General features: G+C 44.9%; 1 protein-coding gene across 1 annotated transcript in view; it reads left to right on the forward strand.

Moving 5' to 3' along the window:
- The window catches only part of LOC103202318 (guanine nucleotide-binding protein G(o) subunit alpha), a 192,733-nt gene that overhangs the window by 66,302 nt on the left and 108,256 nt on the right, over positions 1-18,175 (forward strand). The window lies entirely within an intron of this gene.

The following is an 18,175-nucleotide window of genomic DNA, read 5'->3' on the forward strand; positions in this document are numbered from 1 at the left end:
GGGGAAACTCCCCCTAGGCCGACCGGCCGCTTAGAACGCAGTCATGTGATCCATCATGGGAACCACCACTCACAACTGGAGTCCAGCCAAGTTGACACATCTTCAACTATCACAGAGGGTGTCCTAGATGGGATGAAAAGCTTGAGCAGGGTCTTAGGAGCAGGAAAGTATAAGGTGTGTCCATCAGACAAGTTGACTGATTAGTGAGTTGTGTACGATGGGACAGGGAAAAAAGGCCACAAACCTTGTTGGGGACCTTCTCAGATACTCAGTAGTCTTCAGACCAGCACAGAAAACCACAGATCGATCTAGAACATTCCCTCCTTAGGAAGGAATTCTTGAAGTACTTTGAGGCCTAGGTAACTAGACTAGGAAAGACCACTGTTAATCTTCCCCTAAGCCATTCTACTTGTGAGGAAGATGGAATGTCCTTGGACCCTGCCCTGATGCCAGGTTTAGTTGGGTGACTGTTAGGTACAAAGTAGAGCAGTTTTCTTTGAAAAATATAGCTGGAGACTAATACTGATAACTAGCCATCCCTGCTTTCATTCAGATTGTATATCAGCACCATTCAGTTGTAAACAATAGAAAATTTGCCCCACACTGGCTTAAATAAAAAGGAAACTTAGTGGCACCTCTTACTGAAAAGTCAGAATCCAAAGTCTCCAAAGATGTTATCAGGACCTGGTGCCTTTCCTCTATGGTCTTTGCTTTCCTCCACGTTAACTTTGGGAGCTCTGGTGGTGTAGTGCCTAAGGCATTTGACTGCTAATCAGAAGGCTGGTGGTTCAAACCCACCAACCACTCCTCAGAAGGAAGGTTGGGCAATCTACTTCCATAGTGATACCACCTCAGAAACCCAAGGAGGGGTAGCTATGAGTTGGGTCCTGCCTACTCAATGGCAGTGAGTTTGGTTTGGTTTGTGGTATGTTTACTTTCAGATGAACTTGCCCTCAGGGTCACAAGATGGCTCCCACAACCTCAGACCATCATCTTGGGTTCAAATCCCAGTGTAAAATGTTAATTTCTTCCCCAGATATCCCAGAAAAAGTCTTATTGCTTCTCACAAATACTGATTGGCTCACATTCTCATCCCTGAACCAACCATTGTGGCTTTGGGGAATGCAGTGTGCTGCCTTAGACCCGACCTTAATGACACTGACCAAGAGTGGGGGGGGGGTGTGGTCCTCCAAACACTGCTACTGGTAAAAAGGTGAAGGAATAGATAGTAGGTAGCTCCAAGCCACAAATATCCAATCCAAGAGTCTACTTCTGAATCTAAGAAATATCTAATATTTTGTTCCAATATCTCCTTGTACGTATAGTGTTTTACAGTCTATAACAGGCTGTCATAGACATCTCACTTAATCCTCATAATACCCTGTTAAAAGAGGCTGGGTGGGGATTATTACCCCATTTTATAGAAAAGGAAACTGAAGGTCAGGGAAATCAAATGATTTATTTAGGATCATCTAAATGGTAAATGGTGAGTCTGGCCCAGGTCTTCTGACCCCAAAACCAGTGCTCTTCCCTATTTGGCCAATACAATTACCCACTACGTGTATGACTCACTGTGAGTCTGCATGCATATTTGAAGAGAGAAATTCTAAAAACTGCACAAATGAATCTGGTTGAAGAGTCAGCTCGCTTAAAGACTTGCAGTATGTAAATGGTAAAATGAAGAACATCATTAAGCTCAAGGGCATGTTTTAATTACAGTTAATTAACTTTTACAAACGAGTCAGCAAATATTTTCCCCTTCTGCTGAGATTGGTCCTAGGAAGAATGACTGTAATATAGAACCCCAGGTGGTCAAGTACACGTTGGGAGTGTTTCCTCACAGCCTCCTTTATAAAGAAGGGCTTGCCTTGGACTTATCTCCTCATTGTCCTCACCCTCCCTGGACTTGCCCTTCCCTTGCCCACACTCAGGCCATTGACAGCTAATGGTCCTGCAGATGCCTGACAAAATCAATTCTTCTCCAAAGGTTGATGCACTTAGCTTTTCCTTGCAGGAGTCATGTCAGTACCTTGTGAGATTGCCTGCTTTTTCTCCCACTCTTGTCCTCAACTCCAACTCCTGTTGGTCAGCAAGGCTGCCATTTGCTCTGATAAATGGCTGGTCCTCAGTGGATTCTAAAGCACCCCTGTTACATTTCTGGGGGTTTGTAAGCATTTCCTGGGGCCAAGACAGAACCAGAAGACACCAGCTCTCTCCAATCCTCTGGGGCCTTGTCAGGTGGACGACAAATTAGACTTGTTTCCTTCTGATGAAGGAGCAATGGGTAGAAATGATCAGAAGTATAAGAAACCATCCCTCAAGAGCAAGGTCACACCAAGGAGAGTAGAGGGACTTCCTGCATCAGGCCAGAAATTTAAGTTTACTAAGAACATGTATGAAGGTGAAAGGTACTGCGTCCCCATTGGTTATTAGTGTCTGAGTGGTAGAGCAACAACAGTATAGGATGAGACAACCTCCATGAACCCAGATCTGCTGCTTCTGGGTCCCCAGGGCTGGCATTCAGATGCCAGGCTGCTGGGAAAGACTCACGCAGGCAAGGGCAAGGGACAGCAGTGAGCACTATGCCAGCTTGGCCAGCCTCAGCCGCAGCACTTACTGCAAGGAGAGTAGGCCAACCCCTGAAGGAGCTCTGATGAGGTGGGGCACTCTAGCACTCTGGTAAGAGCACAGAAGCCTGGCTCTGCTACCTACTACCTGTGTGATCTGGAGCAAATGATTTAACCTCTTTTAGGCTCAATTTTCTCCTCTGTGACATAGGGATAATTACAATATTTTCCTCAAAGGGATTTTGTGAGGGTGAAAAGAGACAGTGGCTATAAACTGCTGAGCACAGTGTCTAGCGCAGAAGAGTTCCTCAGTGTGTTCACATATTAAGGCTGTTCACCTCTTCTGTCCTTCATCACAGGCCTCCCCAGGCTCTTGGGAATGTCATTTTGGGCAGCCACCCTCTCTGAGCACCCATGCCTGACTGAGTGGTGGGACAAGGAGCAGCTCACCCACCTACCCTCATCAGGGATACCCAAGGGGACTCACAGACCCCTCCACCTTTCCTCCTGGCCCCAGGCCAGTACTGCTAGGCTTTCTCTTGGGCAGTTGGTAGACACTGTCCTCAGAGGGAGACTGCCTTCTGTCTTGGTGTACTCTAGATTGCCTTCCCGCAGCTTACAGGACCCTCTGGCAGGTGGAGTCTAAGTCGCCTGGGGAGATGCCATGCTGAAGCCAGGTTCTGAGGCTGTGCTGGGGGTTTGGGACCGGCAGTCCAATATTCTTGCCTCCAGCCAAGATTTCAGCTGCAGAGTTGCTCTCTCCTGACCTCTGAGTGTCAACTAGATAGTGACAGCAACAGCCATTTCTGGAGCCAAGTATTTGAGAAGGAACGGCATCAGCCTGCTTTGCCCCTCCCTCCCGCCCCCATCCCAGCCTGACCCAGTTTCTAGGCAGCTCTCTCAGAGAGGCTCCTTATAGGACCCTAGGTCTGGCACCAGAACCCATCACCCTACCATTCCCACCAGCTCACCCACAGCAGCGTGTGACTGGTCCTGCCACTTTGTCATGTCAAAGAGGTAGCAATAGAAAGCCTGGGATTTAGAGTGAGACAGGATTGAGTCCCACGGAGGCTGCTTCCTGGCTTGTGATCTTGAACAAGTCACATTGACTTTCCAAACTCCTGTTTTCTCACCTGGAAAATGGGGAGAAGAGAATAGCTGTCCTTTGTCTTTAATAGAGTATGTGTGAAGGTTAGATAAGATAACTGTAATGCAATTGCTTAGTTACTTGAAAAACTTAAAACAAGGCAGAGGTGCAGTTGAGAAAGGAAAACCCTCTCCACAGCCATGGAGCAGATACTGACTGCTCCTTCCACGCAGCTGGTGGTGGGGCCGGGTGAAAGCAGACGTTCCCCCTGGACCGTCCTGCTAGTTTCAGCACTGACCTGTATGTTACCCTGCTGGGCCCCTCTCGGGTCCAGCCTCCACCAGGAGCTATTGATAGACATGGAAGGGCTCCAAGGACATTAGGACTCCGACCTAACAGGCCACATGCTTTTGTCGTCTCGGGGAAGGAGAGTTGGGGGACATGTGGGTGGCCAAATGGGAAAGGAGAGCCAGCTTTGAGCCTCTACCTCCTCGCCACCTGAGGGTGAGAGGGAGATGTCAGATCTTCCTGGGATTGAACTCCCCACCAATCACCCCTCAAAAAAAAAAAAAAAACAAACTTGTATATATCTGTATGTACACACACACACACACACACACACATATATATAAAGTTGACATTTTTATATACCGTCAAGTGTTTCCGTTCAAGAGCATGTCTTTTCTTCGGATCTAGGTTTCTGTCCCTCATTACGATCTTTGTTCTTGGAAGCATAGCATATCTACTGAGCAGACTGTACAGCTCAATGAATTTGCAGAAAATGAGCACACCTAGGTGCTCAGCACCCAGGTCAAGACACAGAACGTGGCCAGCACTGCTCTCTCCGCTTCATTATTGCCATCAGGGAAACCACTCTTCTGACTTCCAACAGCAAAGATTAGTTTTGCCTGTTTGTGTATTGTACATGCAGGATGCACTCTTTTGTTTCTGTCTTTTGCTCAACATTCAGGTTTCATCCATATTATTGTGTGTTTCTTCTTGTTGCTGTATAGTATTCCACTGTGTAACTAATTCTTTCTCCTGTTGATGGCCATTTCAGTGACTTCTGGTTTTGACCTGTCACCAGTACTGTTTTTAGGAGCATTCTTATAAGTGGCTTTTGGTGAGCATATGTACTAATTTCTATTGGGCATCTATCAAAGAGTGGAACTGTGGATCAGTAACATTTTTATCATTTTTTCACATAGGTCTGTCCCTTGTATAATTGTGTCACTGTTGTGATTTGATTTCCCTTCCTACTTCTGGGTCTTTAAGGCTCTCTGGTGGCACAGTGGTTAAGAGTGTTCAGCTGCTAAGCAAAAGGTCAGCTGTTCAAATGTACCAGCTGTTACATGGGAGAAAGAGGCAGTCTGCTTCTGTGAAGATTTACAGCCTTGGAAACCTGATGGAGCAGTTCTACTCTGTCCTAAAGGGTTGCTATGAGTCAGAATCAACACAGTAGCAGTGGGTTTGGGGGCTTTTATTGCCAGGGAGAAAAAACTTTTCATTTTGATCTTTTATCTTAGATCCAGCCACCTTACAATTTTTGTATTAATTATAGTGGGGATTTTTTTTTTAATGATAATTTCTTAGGTTTTCCAGATATCCAAATATCAATCAGAAAGGTTATTTCATCTCGTTTGACAACATTGATACTATATTCTTGCTTTACTGCATTAGCAAATAGCAGTAAATCATGAAATAATGGTGATTACTATCAACCCTATGTAGTTCTAGATTTTAATTGGAATGATGCTAGAATGTCACTGTTTGTTGTTGTTGTTATGTGCCATCGAATTGGACCTGACTCATAGCAACCCCTCCTTGGGTTTCCGAGGCGGTATCACTACAGAAGTAGATTGCCCAACCTTTCTTCCGAGGAGTGGCTGGTGGGTTTGAACCACCAGCCTTCTGGTTAGCAGTCAAATGCCTTAGGCACGATGCTACCAGAACTCCTAGAATGTCACTGTTTAGATTTTGGTAAATAGATATTTTTAAATTTTGTTTTAAGTAATTCACCTTTGTACCTGGTTTTTAATTAGAAATGGTCTAAATCTTGTCAAAGGCCTTTCCAGCATCTATTGGTGTGACCATATGGCTCCCCCGCCCCCTTACTTGGTGGTTGTCCTGGATCATGCTGTTGAACTGCCTCACATTTCTGGAGTGAACAAACAGATTTAGTTACAATGCATTTTTCTTTTCTTTTTTAAAAAATAACTTTTGCATCAATTTTAATAAATGAGAATGGTAGTGTTTTTGGTAGTGTTTTTCATGTGCTATCTTTTTCAGGTTTTAATAATTAAGATTACTTCATGGCATAGCTTCATGGACTTAACTGGAAAATTCTCCATCTTTTTTTGTATGACCTAGAATCCTTGAAATAATGTAAGAATTATCTGTTATTTAAAGAGTGGATAGAATTCACTCTGTCCATCTGGTTCTAGTGCCATTTTCTATGGTAGATCTTTGATCACCTTTCTAATGTTTCAAGTGTTCCCCTTATTCTTGGGTCAATTCTAGTAATTCATATTTGGCTAAGACATCATCATGTTCTCAGATCTGTGTCCACAGGGCTGCTTGTGCTGTTCTCATACGATCTGTTTATCATTTCTGCAGCTCTCTTTTCTCATTTCTAATCTTTGTATCTTTGCTCTTTTTCCTTTAATCAGCTTCATGAAAGTTTTATTTTACTTTAGTTTTAGCTTTTGCATTCATTTATGCTTTCTGCTATTTTAAATCTTATTAATTTCAGCTTTTAACTTTATTAATTTACAATCCTAGGCTCTTCTTTATGGTTTGTTCTTCTTGCAATTTATGAAAAAGAAGAATGCATTCCTTTATTTTTCATGTTCTTTGATCAAGAGGCTTTAAATTTCCTCTGAGCATGACTTTTGCTCTGTCCCATAGGAATTAAGATAAAATATTCTCTTTTCATGGAAGCTCTGGTAGCATAGTGCCTAAGGCACTTGACTGATAACCAGAAGGCTGGCGGTTCAAACCCACCAGCCACTCATCGGAAGGAAGATGGGGCAATCTATTGCCGTAGTGATACTGCCTCGGAAACCCGGGGTCAGTCTGAGTCAGGTCTGACTCAACAGCGCATAACAACAACAACAACATTTTCTTTTCATAGCTTTCTAGATTGTTGTTGTTGTTGTTGTTGTTATGTGCCGTCGAGTCGGCCCCGACTCATAGCGACCCCTCCTTGGGTTTCCAAGGCAGTATCACTACGGAAGTAGGATTGCCCAACCTTCCTTCCGAGGAGTGGCTTTCTAGATAGTGTACAATTTCCTTTTTGCTTTCCTCTTTACTCCTAGATTTCCTTTTTACTCTTAGATTTATCTAGGAGTAGGTTTCTTAATTCCCAAGTAAATATTTTCTTTTGACCTTTAAATTTTCATTTCTAATTTTATTAGTTCTGATCTGAGATTGTGATCTGTAAAAGCATTCCTTTGTCAAATTTGTTACATTTAACTCTATAACCCACTTGATCAGTGTTCGTAAATGATCCAAACCATGACCAGTCCACTGCCGTGGAGTCTGTTCTGACTCACAGTGACCCTATAGGACAGAATAGATGTGCCCTGTAGGGTGTCCAAGGCTGTAATCTTTATAGAAACAGATTGCTGCATCTTTTTCCCGCAGATGACTAGTGCGTTCAAATGAACCTTTCATTTAGCAGCCAAGCATTTTAACCACTGTGCCACCAGAGCTTTGTAAATGATCCAGGTCCCTAAAAATAGTCCATTCTGCATTAAAGAAATGTAAGGTCCTACATATATCTAGTATTTCAAATTATTCATTTTCTCTGTTATCTTAATTTTTGCCTGTGAGATCTATCTAAAATAGGCATCTGGAAATTTCACACTAAAATAATTTTTAAAAAATGTGTACTTCACATATTGAGTTTCTATATTGTTTAGTGCATTCAGGTTTCTGATGGTTGTAACTTCTTCATAAAGTTCTTGTTATAATTACTAATATCTTTATCCTCTCCAGTGTTTTTCAATCACAATTCCTCCTTATCTAATTAATTTTGACAATCTTGATTCCCTTCTGTTTGCATTTGCCTGGTATCTTTTTGTCTGTTTGTTTATTTATTTCTGTATGTCTTTATTTTAAGGAGATTTCTTATAACATGTACCCAGGTTTTGTTTTTATGTTTAACTTTCATCCCAACTTGACATCTTCAGTCTCGCAACGGGAAATTCAGTCCATGAACTAAGATACTGGATTTCGTTCCTCCTATCTTACGCAGCACAAACGCAACATGCTGCCATGAAGTTGGACCCAACTCACAGCGACCCCTCCTTGGGTTTCCGAGGCGGTATCTCTGCAGAAGTAGATTGCCCAACCTTCCTTCCAAGAGTGGCTGGTGGGTTTGAACCACCAGCCTTCTGGTTAGCAGTCAAGTGCCTTAGGCACTATGCTACCAGAGCTCCCAACCATCTGTAATTTCCTTCAATCACTGTTTCCTTTTTTCCTTTTCCTCCATTTGTGCTGGTTTGGTATCATTGCTTTGCATTTCATTTTTCTCCCTTGGTAATTTGGAAGTTTTCTACGTTTCCATCTCATTAAAGTTCATACTCTTTTTCTCATAATTCATAATCAGTTACATATTGCTCTACTCTTAATAAATAAATAACAAGAGATAACAACTCTTCTTTCTTCCAAGATGCTCCATTTCCTCCCTGCTTTTTCTGCTTGGTGGCATAGTGCCTAAGGCATTTGACTGCTAATCAGAAGGCTGGCAGTTCAAACCCACCAGCCACTCCACAGAAGGAAGACTGGGCAATCTCTTTCCTCGGAAACCCAAGGAGGGGTTGCTATGAGTCGAGACCGACTCCACAGCAGTGAGTTTGGTTTTTTTTTTTTTGGTTTCCTGCTTTGATAGGATGAGACTTTTAGAATTCTTTCCTCGTCATCCACTTAAGCAAGATCTTAGGACACTTTTACTCCCCTGCACTTCAACTTCCTTCATTTCATTAGGATAATCGAATACCTTTAGTTTTCGCCTCTTGTTAAAATTTCCCTTGTAAGTCGACTCTATTTTCAGAGTCTGTAGTTAGCAGTTCCATTCCCAGACTCCACCGACCACTCTCCACCTAGATTTAGGAGCAAAGGGCGGGAGCAGTTACACAAGCCAGCTTCTCTACTTATTTCCTGGCCTGTTCTTTTTCCCCTTTGTTGCGGTCCCTGTTCTGGTACATTTGTTGTTTGATGTTTGAGTGTTTTTGTAGATAGAATGTGTGAATGATAAGTTCCGTGAATTCTTGCATATTTGCAAATATCTTTTGCCCTGAGAAATTAATCATTTCTTGACTGGGGAGAACTATTTGGGGAGCTTTGGTTCTCTTTACTGGGTGGTCTGTAAATGATATCCCACTGTCTCTTAGCTTGTAGTGTTTCAGATGAAAAGTCCAGGTCCATTAGATTTTTGATGAAAAATTCAGTGTCAGTTTGGTTTTTCTTTTTCTTTATAGGTAGTATGTTATTTCTGTCTACAAGCTTTTGATTTTTGTCTTCATTCTCAAAATTGAGGAATTTTACCAGGATAACCTATGTGTGTGTCTTTTCTTGTCATCCTTCCTGGAACTTTGTGAGCCCTTTCAATCTGCAGACTCAGGTCTTTTTTCAGCTCAGGGGAATTATCTTCTATTTCTTATTTAGTTGTTGGCTGTCCTCCATCAGCTCCGTTTTCTTCTTCTAGATCTCCCAATATTCTCAGGTTAGATCTCCCTAGATATCTCCTCTGGGTCTTTTCTCTTTTTCCTCATGGTTTTCACCTCGTTATATTTTTGCTCTGACTTGGAGATAGTTCTTGCATTTGATCTTCCAGGCCACTAATTCCCATCTCAACAGAGACTCACTTGCAAGTCAGGAAGCTAGTTTGTTGATATCCGGAAATCCTTTTCTATCTTCCTGACTCACTTTAGGCAACTTGTGATTTTCTGTTTGAGTTGTCTTTTGTCTCCTGGAGCAGCTCTACTTTTCTCGACATGTACACCCCATGTTCTCACTGATCTTCTGCTGGAACTTTGAAAAGTATTATGAGCGTTCTTTGTTCTTTGTTGGTGTTTCTGGTTGTGGAGTCCAGAGTAGCAACACTGTCATAGTTGGTGGCGGTGGAACTGCTCACACCCTTTGGGCCAGTGGTGTCAAGGTAGGTGAGCCACCAATCTCCTAGGACACCTGGAGGAAACTTCCTTTGCCCTGGCCTTCCCATTCTTCAGCTGGGGGGAGAGTTATGCAGCCCACTCATTCAGCTACTTCTTGGTCTCCTGAGTTCCAAGAAGACCTGGGCCCAAGGTAAAGCCAGTTTCTACCTCACCTCATTCCCAGACTCTCCACCCCTTCCCACACACACATACATACTGGTCATCCACAGGTCTCTTCTGGCCAGGCTCTTCCCAATAGCTACAGCTTTTACTCTTTGCCCTTAAGCTCACTGAAACTAGTTTCCAGGTAAAAGGAGAGAGCCCACACCACTTTTTCAGTTTTATCTTCCCTGTGTACCCTCGTCAGCCCAAAGGCCTCAAACATTCTCTGACTAAGGATGAGCAGATTAACGATGATAATCTCTCTCAGGTTGCTATATTTCCAGAATCCCTGTCATCTTCTCTCAGTTGCCATGGATCCTCTGAGACTGGGCGACCCTTGCCAGGCATGCCAAGGAGAGGCTGCTCCTTAGAAGCTGAGTTTTTCTCTCTCTCTCTCTCAGATGACTGTCTCTATGACTGACATCCAAGGGCCACCCCCCCCAACCCCTTTCACTCTTTCTCTACTTGAATCAAACTGAATACTGGACTAGATTCCAAAATCCTATGTTCCAGCGTTCCTCACATTCCAGGTTGGGTATCACTGACAACCCTAAAGATGATTTGTGGTGGTTTAAGGACATGATGTTCAATAACATTGAATCCCATGCATACTAGGATAATTCTTTTTTTTCAATTGTCTTTCAGTTCTTCTGATTATGATAAATAGAAACTCTTGAGTTTGGTGTTACTATGTCTTTGACACCTCTTTAACACTTATTAATCTCTCTCTCAACAAAAAAGAAAGCAGGTGTTATGCTCAACGTCTTAAGTAGATAGCAAAATTTGCCTTTAGCTAGGGTGTAGAAGATTGACAGGGGAGTAGGTTTGGAGGGAAAATCAGTAGTTCAGTGAAGGACCTATTTCGTTCACAGTGCCTAATGTGTATCTAACTGGAGGTGTTGAGTAGGCGGTCCAAACTCTGAGTCCTGGGGCACTCCAGTGTTTGGCAATTGGATTCCTTCCTCAGTGCCAACCAATGCATAAAGTACTGTTCCCGTTTGTTGGCTAACTGCCTCTGCATTGGCTAGCTCAAGAGGTTTGCTTCTCATCACCTCTGGGCCACTTCTCAGCAGCTGAGACCACGTGGTTGTCACTAATGTTCCATGTGTCTGACCAAACGGTGCTTAAGTACAAACATGGACTGTGGCCAGACTTCCAGCTGTGCAGAAACTTCTGGTTGACCATGCATCCTGTCAGATCCTTCAGGTATGTGGTATCCTCCTGCAAGGCTGCATAAAAAGATAGAAGCAAGTTGGACCAGTTTCATAAGTTTGATCATGGTTCAAACTAAATGTTCCAGACTCATTGGACCTGTCAGATTCTTGGCTACTGACCATATTTATTTAAAAACAAAAATCTGCCTCTTAGTTTAGCACTTTTTCTCTCTACCGGCTTGCTGGAAACACAGAAGCATGTGACTGATGCCACCAACTGGCTCTGTGAAGGGTTCACAATGCCAACAGGGCCAGCAGATAATAGACTTAAGGGTCTTTTTTTTTTTTTTTTTTTTTTTTGATTTTTTTTTTTTTTTTTTTTTTTTTTAACTGGGTGGGGCCTGTGGATCACTAAGGAGCACTGTCCCCTCCCATCAGGCAGCCAAATTCACCCAAGGTCCCACACAAGAAGGCAAGTCAACGTGTCCCATGTCTCAAGAGAAGCTAGAAATCAGTATCTTTTTGTGGGAATTCTTATTTTCAAATGTTTCCTCCAATAAAAAACAAAAGCTAAACAAGATCCCAAATCGCCGCAAGCCAAAAAAAATCACATCTCTCGGACCCACATCCAGGCTACAGGTGGTCAGTTCGAGGCCTCGGCCCCCAACAGTGGGCCAACCAGTCACTCTGGTTCTCGTACCCCACCCCCATTACTGTAAAGTGGGGCTACTGCCAAGGTGGACAGTGTTATTGGCATGGATGTTGTGAGGGGTATCCTCCAACTTCAGTCCCCAGCTCTGCTACTTACTGCTCTGAGACAGTAGTTGGTTAACCCCCCTAAAGCCTCAGTTTTCTTGCATTTCTGATCATCATGCTTATTGGAGCTTGAGGCTCAGTGGCTGCAAAAGTGTCTTAGGACAGTCGTCTCTGCAGAGCTCACTATGGTTATAACGAGCAAAAGTGAATGTGATGGGAAAACATGGCTTTGTCAGGGATCTCCCTAGATGATCCTCATCTTTTGTTCATTTTTTACTCCTTGAGTAACCAGTGTCTGGCACTATGCAGACCCTGAGGCACAAAGAGAAATCAAGCTGGAGCCTGCCTTCAAGGGGCTTTCAGGCCAATGAGAGAGCTGAGAGGCATCCATGAGGCAGGAGAATGTCAGAGAGGGAGTGGTGAGTGGAGCAGACAGTGCTGAGTGCCCAGCAGAAGGGGCAGCACAGAGCCTCCATCTGATGAAGACTAAGTGATGACATGGGAGCTCTGGTGGCATAGTGCCTAAGGCACTTGACTGCTAACCAGAAGGCTGGCGGTTCAAACCACCAGCCACTCCTCAGAAGGAAGATGGGGCAATCTACTTCCGTTACTGCCTTGGAAACCCAAGGAGGGGTCGCTATGAGTCGGGTCCATCTCGACGGCACATAACAACAACAACAACAAAGTGATGACACTGGAAAGGTGTTTAAAGAGGGGTATGCCTGACACCTAAGGGCCACAACCCCCCCCAACCCCAACCCCCTCTACTTGAGTCAGATGGGAATTTTTTTTATTATTGTTGCAAAAATATATATCACACAACATTTGCCAATTCAACATTTTTCACGTGTACAGTGTAGTGACATCAATTACACTAGTCATGTTGTGCAACCATCCCCAATAGCCAAATTTTAAATGTGGAAATTTTTTAAATGCCTTTTCCGCCTCCTTTCCAGTTGGCTGGAAACCTGGACCCTCACCAGTCTGGTCTCCTTCATCTGAACGCACTTGCAGTCCACAGGTTGCTGTGCAGTGATTGGGAGCATGGGACATACTTGTACTAACTAGCCACAGGACCTGGAAAAGCCCGTTAACTTCTCTGCTAACCAGTTTCCTCCAAGGCTCTGAACCAGTTCATCCCAGTTCGACCCCCTGCAAGATCCCCAGATTCTAATTCAGTCTATGTGAGGTGGAAAGGCAGATCTCAGCAGGATGTGGAACTGGAATGAACTGGTTTGAAGCCCTGGTTTCTTTCTCTTTAAAATGGAACTGATACTAACACTAAAGCTGGATTCTGGGAGGTGAGGTCAGAGCAAGCCTACCTCAGAAGGTCGTTGTGAGGATTACATGTAGGAATGTCCGTGAAGCTCTTAGCCCAGTGTTGGCACCCAGTAAGGGTCTAACAGATGCTTGCTGTTGTTCTTATTACTATTATTGTTATTTTTACTCTCCCTGTACCAGGTGGGCTTGAGCACTGTGGGTTAGAAAGGATGTGGGCAACAGGTACTGTGCATTTTTCTTTTTTCTTTTCCTGAGCCCAGATGAAGAGAGTCTGACTCTCAGGATGGAAGCACAGAGGCCTGCCCAGCTTGGACAGCTTGTCTTTGACCTGAGCCAATATCGGGTTTGATTTACCATCACAGTCCCATCTGTGTGATCTTCCACCCTCTGGGATCTGAGCTGCTAGCCACTGGACCAGAAGCCCCGAGACCATGATGAGGGACAAGGCACTACTTTCTTATTCCACTGCAGGCCTCACAGATCAGCAGCAGAGCCATTCATTGAGACCCAATTCTGTTGTAGGCTGACCCCAGCTACAGCAAAAACAGGGGGAGAGAGCACAGTGGGGCTCTCAGTGGGATCTGCTGCACCTACAGCAGAGTAGATGCCTTTGGCCTTGAAAGCCAGAATGCACAGCCCCACTGGACATCCCTGGAAAGGAGAATCGATGTGGAAGCCCACAAAGTGGTTTTTGTGGACTCTCTGTTTTGGGCAGTGACCACACCGTAATGGTTATTAATGAGGAGCTTCCACCTGCTTGAGACAGGCCGGGGTGGGAAACCCGGGAGGCCATGGCTGGGCTATTTAATCTGCCACACAGAGACTGGCATCCCTTCTGGGCCACGTCCACTGCCCGGAAAAGACTCGGGGCTGGGCTTTGCTGTGTGTCTCTGTGGCTTTATCGCTCTCTCTCAGGCCAGCAAGACACACCCTCACCTGGAATTGTCCCTCACTCCTTTTCAAAAACCCAACAAAGGGGTGACGCAGAGGGAACCAGAAGAATGTGGATCACATCCACGCAGTCAGAGAAGCTCAGGTGGCTGCCTGGAGCCACGGCCCTCCTTGTCCAGCTGCAGTTGGCACAGCAACTGGCCACTACGGTCTGGTTTGGGGGAGACGTGAGTTACCCAGGAAAGGAATGTGGATTCAGACTTGCTTTTGGCAGACTTCAACCACAAGCATTTCCCCCAAAGGGCATGAGAAATCGTGATGTCCCCAAGGAGCCCCTGCTTGGGTTGATCTGTGCCATTTGCCTCTAACTCTCGTTGGCAGGGAGCTGGGAAGGGCACTTTTTGTTTGTCTGTTTGTTTCAGAAAAACACTCACCTCGAACAGTTCACCCTCTGGGGCCATGCTTAGGAGGCTTAGTGGCAAATGTGAAAAGCAGTCTGAACTGGAGCGTGGGGGGTTCTTTTCATGTCCCTTTGTCTCTGCAGGTTGGTGGTGATGTTTTGGTATCCTTCTCTGCCCAATCACATGGTAAGAGGGGGAAGAAAAACAAGTCCTCATTTTAAAAGAACAAGAAGGAAAAAAAAAAAAAAAAAACCCAAGAACCTGTGATAAGCGTTTTCTAGGCTGCCTAGGTCTGTAATCTAGAAGCTAGAAGAGAAGCAAGGGAGGTGAAGCTCCTGAGGGTTTTTCAGTGTTGGGGAGAAGCTGTTGGGAGCAGCTAGTCCCTGATGCCTGTAAGAGAAAGTTACCCGAGCTTATAGTACTGGGGCCACCAGAGCCCTCAGAAGTTATGCAGTGACGAGAACCCCTATCAGATCAGCAAGCCTGTGTGGCTAGTGCAGTGCCCTGCCACCATCCTTCCGAACAAACTCCCGAGGGCTGTGTAACATTACTGCAGTCAACAAGACTCTTGACCACTAAGAACAGAAGCCTGCCTCAAAGTGAATGAAGCACAAGAGGGCATGAGGAATCCTTAGCTCCGGGTAATTGAGTAGCCTAGCTAGGGGTTCACTAGCTTCAGGCATGGCTGGATCCAGGGGCTTACACAAGTCTCTCTCTCTCTTCTCATCTGCTTTCCTATGTGGCTCCTTCACTCTCAGGTGAGCCCTTTCTGTGTGGCAGTTCTCAGCAACTCTGGGCCTCTATTATCAAGACAATGAACAGCCCTCGCAGAAAAGGAGGTTCTGGACAGACCTGAGTCATGTGTGCCTTCCCTGGACCAGTCACTACAGCTGCCAGGAGCTCATTCCAGGAACTTAGGTTAGGGTTGAGGAGAGTCCCCAAAGTGGGAGGAGGGACAGTTCCCAATGGAAAGTTACGATTCTATCTCCAAAAGAAAGGAGAATAGAAACTGGGTAGGCAAGGCCAGCAGACGTCCACCCTAACCCTCGTTTGCTGTTCACAGAGCTCATCCCCACTCACAGGCATGTTCTTCAGTGAGTCACCACCGCGCCCCACAGTGAATAGTCAGGGAGCCAGGAGGAGCCCAGAGAGGAACCTCCCACAGACTGTCAGAGTCCCACCTGGTCTGCTTAGGTGGCAGAGCTTTCTGGACTTGGCCTTGGTGCCAGAAAGGAAGATGTTTTAGGTGGCTTGGGTTGCCACATGCCTTGTCTGTGAGCTAGCTGTCATAGATGGCAGGCTCTGGTGGTCTCTGATTTCTGCCCTTTGGCTCATGAGAATGCATCCACAAGCTAATGAACAGGGAACATAAATAATGAACAAACACACAGGACATGAAGGTAGGAAGGCTCCTTCCCAAGGATTTGAGCAAGATGAGCCCAGCTCTGCACCTCATTCAGGATACTCCACAAAATATAATAAAAAAGCTGTGCAAAGTACCCCCCAATGTATAATATTGCTCATATATTAAACATAATGGACTAATAGGAATACCTCTTTCATTTCATTATGTCAGCAGAAGAAGAAAGGATAATCTAGCAGCTGCTCTAATCGGGCAGATAGGAAAGCAGAAATGCTACTACGATTTAAACAGGAAAATCGCCATGGAACCAATTTGCCTCACTCACAGGCTTTTACTGTGTTAAACGAATGCTCGTGTCTTTACATAAGACATTGTAAAAAGGCTCAGGAGCCATCAAGTTCTCTGCCATGACTTTGCAACATAACCAATGAATTTAACAGTTGTGTCTCAAGGGATGGTTTTTAATTTTCCCAAAAGTGGGACTGGGTGGGACAACATAAGGTGACTATAACAAGTCCTGATCCCTAGAAATCCTTTCAGAACCAAGAAGTTAGAATAGGGGTATGTGTGTGTGTGTGTGTGTGTGTGTGTGTGAAGCCATACCAGTGAATAAGGGGGTGATTCTAGTTAATATCACTGAGAAAATGACCACCGATTCCAGGCCCTGTGGAAAGACTGTTTAGCACTCAGATGGAGATTGGTTGGGACCAGGTGGTGAAGGAGGAGGGTGCATGTCTATCTGGGCCCACCAATTTAAAGGCCACTTACTATTTGACACAAAGGAGTTATATATAGATGAGCCATTGTAGAGCTAATGAGGTCTAAGTGATTGCCTATCTCATTCAGTCATTCAACCAACATTCACTGATGGTTCACTGTGTGCCAGACACTGTTCAGGGCACTGTAGTCAGAGTGCAAGACAGACAAGGTGCCTGCCTTCTGGAGCTCACATCAGTATGTGGGAAGACAGTCATACAAATAACTACAGATCAGGTGATGATAAGTATTAAAAAGGAAAGAAGACAGGGAGTGGAGGGAAGGGGGCTTTTTTAGCCAGGGTGGTCTGAGGAGGTGACATTTGTGTAGAGACCTGAATGCAGTGAGATATGCAGGTATCTATTTCAGAATTCCTTGGTCCTTTGTCCGCCCAGAACCCCTCTGATAATCTGCTCCCATGAGCCTTCATGTTTGTGAGCTGTTATATCCCCAAAAGTCTGCATTTGGGCAAAGACACAGACATAGACGTGACTACTGAGCTTGGGCAATCTGAGTGAAAGAATTGACCTGTCCAGAAGGCTGAGGCAACTTCACGCCAGCTGGTTAGGGACAGCCAAGACCAGACAGCAGTTCTCCTGAGTGGCAAAACTGAGGCATAAGCTGCCACGGTAAGTGGCAATATTTCCTAAAACCCGTGACATGGGTAGGCCGGGATGGAATCTGAGGGTAGATCAGGAAGCCAGGGGTTACTGAAAAGGAAGCTGGTAGAGCTGCCTTGATGGGTTTTCTGTAACATCAAGGTAGAGTTCGGGCCAAGATCGATAACTGAGAAAGGCTGGTCAGAGACTGGTGCTCTCTGGGGCCCTTTTCTGCCCACTTCACCCAGGGTTACAGTGCTGGTTAGTGGCCAGACTACATAAGAACCTAGGTCTCCTGCCTCCAAGTCCAAGGCATGATATCTCTAATCCTCGGGGCCCCAGGAGTCAGACCAGCCATAAGCCAAGAAGAAGAAGAAGAAGAGCAAGGCAGTGCTCTGAGCATCACCCCTGCATGGAGGGAAAGCTGGCATGTGCCCAGCTCTGTGAGTTTTGGGAAAGGACAAGGTCCACGCTCTTTTCCAGATAATGGCAGCAGAGGCTTTGTTCTGCTTTGTTCCTGGCCTTGCCCCTGGCTCTGTCTGGTGAAAATTGGCAACTGACATATTTATTTCTGGCCTGAGTTACCCCTTGTTAAAAATGGAGTCTTTATAAAGTATTTCTGCAAGTCACTGTCAACAAGACCTACCCTTTGTTTTGTACCAGTCATTCCCCTGGGAGGTTGAGTTGCCAATTGCTATCATTTTAGAACTCTTTAAAATTATTCTCTATTATTCTAATATTAGGATCAAGTTTAAAATATAGTATTAATTACTAAAGAATCTTATTTTTTTTTTAAGCTCACCCTGCAGATAAACAGCTGGGTTTTGAATTGGGAGTTTCTTCTCTTCAGATAGCCAACAGATCCCAATTGTGCTCATACACGTCACATGAGCCCAGGCTGGGGTTTCCTAGCCTCTGGCTTGTACTGTCCAGGTTTCATAACTTTCTGCCATCCTTTGGAAAAGTAGGCTAATAGTCAGGCAGCCTCCCCAGCACCTTC

Source organism: Orycteropus afer, unplaced genomic scaffold, assembly GCF_000298275.1.
Source record: "Orycteropus afer afer isolate SDZICR_OR568_19922 unplaced genomic scaffold, OryAfe1.0 scaffold00009, whole genome shotgun sequence".
Lineage (NCBI taxonomy): Eukaryota > Metazoa > Chordata > Mammalia > Tubulidentata > Orycteropodidae > Orycteropus > Orycteropus afer.